We start from the raw sequence: 3,373 nt of genomic DNA, 5'->3' as shown, positions 1-3,373 counted from the left end.
AGCATATTGAATATTTTAAGCTGATGAAATTTGAGAAATGGCAGGTGTGAGGACTCTGACCTTCCCGTGAAGCAGGTCTAAGACCCTCATGTAAGAGATGCCCTCCCTATACCTGGAGAAAATAAGCAATCTTTTCTGTGAAGACAGAGCCAAGAGGAATCTAAATGAGTAGGCCTTGGTAGGTTTCCCCCAGTTTACTGCCCTTAGCTTACCTTTTTGTCTTATCACATTTTTTCATAAGAGTCTACTCTTCATCAAACCTAGTATAAAACGCTCAGGTTTCTTCAGGTCTTCATTTCCTTATGAAGGCTCCAATGCCATGTAAAACTTACGTTAAGTATTATACATTCATTTGCCTTTCTTTCGTTACAGGCACCCCACATGGACCTTGTGCTGTCACTGCCATGGCACCCCTTCTAGAAGGTAGATATTTTTCCTCCCAACAAACCCTACAACCTTTATGAAAATATTTCACTCTTTTGCTTCATTACTGCTATAAGTGAAAAAAGGATGAAGGATTAAACGAACAGGATTGAACCATCTACTAGGCACTGTGCTTGTAACTTTAGGTATGTATTTTTTTCTATTTATTCCTAACAATAACTCCACGGGATATTTTTCTTATCCTTATTTTATCTGTGAAGAAACTAATGCTTATAGAGCTCAAGTAAACTTAGCAAAAATTGTGAACCTATAATTAGCAGAACCAGAGATCAAACCAAGGTTTATTTAGCTCCAGACCATTGCTTTACTATAAATTATACTGTGTTAATTTACATCTTTCTTCATAAAGCTATGCTAGTTATGATTTACTATCTTGCTGTCAAAAGATTTTCAGTTTTTCATATTTAGAATTTGTTCCAGTATACTTTATAATGGTAGATCTCAGAGTTTTTGAAATGCAGATTTATGGGCCCAAATCCTGGACCTACTGATTCAGAAGCCTGGGAGATAGGGCCCTACAGCAAGCTCTCCAGGCAATTCTGATGCTTGGGAAAGTTTGAGGACCACTGCTTTTGAATAGCAGAGTTAAGCTGAATTGATTCATTCTCTTACTTTGGAAGATGATGGTCCTTTCTTTCAGGACATCTCTTCAATCTTTTACAGACCAATAAAAGTGGTATTTTGTGGATTTGTGATGACAGTGTCACAAGTGGCAGTTATGATGTTTCCTGTGTCAACTCAGATTCTTTGAGGTGTAGTGTTGATACAGATGCTGAGGCTAAGTCTGTGTTCAGTGAGAAAGAGTGGGTAATTGAATTAATCTCTGCTGCATATATGCAAGTGAAATAACACGTGTGTTACTGTTTGTCATCCCCAACTTAGGACTCTATTGTGTGTAACAGAAGTGGGAGCCTTGGACAACTGAACACCTATCAAGAAATGTCAGCTTTTTTTTTTTTTTTTTTTCCCCTTGAGACTGTCACCCAGTCTGGAGTTCAGTGGCACCATCTTGGCTCTCTGTAACCTCCATCTCCTGGGCTCAAGAGATTCTCCTGCCTCAGCCTCCTGAGTAGCTGGGACTACAGGTATACACCATCACTCCTGGCTAGTTGTTGTATTTTTAGTAGATAATGGGGTTTTACCATGTTGGCCAGGGTGGTCTTGAACTCCTGACCTCAGGTGATCTGCCTGCCTCGGCCTCCCAAAGTGCTAGGATTACCATGCCCGGCCAAGAAATGTCAATTCTTTATTGTAGCCTGGCTTTCCATATTCCTCCACCAGGCTTTTTATTCTCTAGTTTTTAAACCACATTTGGCGTTTGTAGATCACTCCTTCCCTTTTAGTGGCATTCTCTATGAGGTGTCCCTCTCCTAATATGAAGAAACAATTTTCTTCTTTCTCCTCCTTTATCTGATCCATTTACAGATGTATTACATTTGTAATAGGCTAGGTATTAGGAATACAAAAATGAATAAGGTATGGTCTGTTCTCAAAGGTATGCAGAAACTTTTCTATATATTCCCATTGACTTGTATTTATATTTCTTGAATTAAAAAAAAACTGGCTGTGGTTTTTCTTGTTTGTTTTTTGCTGTTAGTGAATCTTTGTTTCTTCTTTTCATTATGGCTTTCCAGTTTGAGTTTCACTACTCATTATCATAAGAATAAATAATTTTACTGACTTTAATAATATTTGATCACTTATATTGATGTCATTTAACTCTCATTTACATTTCAGTGGTCTAAAACACAACTAAGATACTAAAAGAAAAATAAAAGATGAGATTATTAGGCAAATAATTACCACATAGTCAACTCGTGAACAATACTGCATGCACTTACAGGAAATCTCTGTCATATAAACTATTTGGCTATTATTTCAGATATGCTGTAATTTCTGTAGTTACACACTTATCTAGCCCATGGCAGATTAGAAACTATGAATCACAAGACAAGGGAAGGAAATGCTGTTAATATAGGTAGTTTGAGAGGAGCAATCACAATTAGTTGGCAGAATAAGCACAGGGAAAACAAAAAAATTAGAAAAATGAATTAAAAATGCATGGTAGTCTGACACAATTAGTTACATTAAACAACCCTATTTATTCCACTGGAAATATGATAAACATAGTCCACAAGTCTGCCATCTGAGAAATTTATAACCTAATATACTGATGGAAATAAAGTGAAGGGAACTGTCATATACCAAACACCTGCTTTATAACTTGAAAGTGCTTTATGACATCACCATATCTCAGGATCAAAACAGATATTCATAAAAAAATAAAAAATTAAAAAATTAAAAAAAAACAGATATTCATAGCTTTGGCCCTCAATTACAAAGAAAAATTAAATTATGCTCTGTACTCTGTTTCAGAAGATTAGAGGAATATAGAACCCATTTTGGAACTTTAGAAACTCTTTTACATATGAACAGGTTAGGTTCCAAAATGTCCATTGTTCATAAGTCCCAATACTCCCAAGTTCAGAGTAAGCCACATACGCATTTCCAGAAAACAGAAAAGTGAGCCAGTCCTTTGAAACTTTAGAACCAAGCTTACTCTTCTCCTTTTTACTGATATAAGTTGTATAGTGGTGCACCCCAAACTAAGGCACGTATGAATCTCTTGATGATCATGTTAAAATGAAGATGCTTATTGGGTAGGGCTAGGATGACGTGAGAATCTGCATTTCTAGCAAGCTCCCAGGTGATGCTGATTCTGCTGATCCATGGACCACACTTTGAGTAGCAAGTGGTTCTAAAGGGCATTTTTTTTTGGATTTACATTTGAAGTCCCTTAAGGAAGGAAATGCCCCTCCTTGATGATCCTAAAGGAACTTCTTAGCAGCTGCAGTATATTGACACCTGCTACCACTCATGTTGATGTTGTACAGATTAAAATGGGCCTAGCACCCTTGCTTTCCATAAT

General features: G+C 36.9%; 1 long non-coding RNA gene across 1 annotated transcript; it reads left to right on the top strand.

The window, feature by feature from the left end:
* Nucleotides 1–370: 370 nt before the first annotated feature.
* On the top strand, nucleotides 371–2,135 carry LOC105514406. Its single transcript, XR_001002174.1, has 2 exons — nucleotides 371–423; nucleotides 1,327–2,135. It is a non-coding gene; the product is annotated as an uncharacterized LOC105514406 (long non-coding RNA).
* The last annotated feature ends 1,238 nt before the right edge of the window (nucleotides 2,136–3,373 follow it).

Source organism: Colobus angolensis, unplaced genomic scaffold (assembly GCF_000951035.1).
Source record: "Colobus angolensis palliatus isolate OR3802 unplaced genomic scaffold, Cang.pa_1.0 Scaffold244, whole genome shotgun sequence".
Lineage (NCBI taxonomy): Eukaryota > Metazoa > Chordata > Mammalia > Primates > Cercopithecidae > Colobus > Colobus angolensis.
Note: the sequence above shows the minus strand (reverse complement) of the source record. Positions and strands in the feature narration are given on the sequence as shown.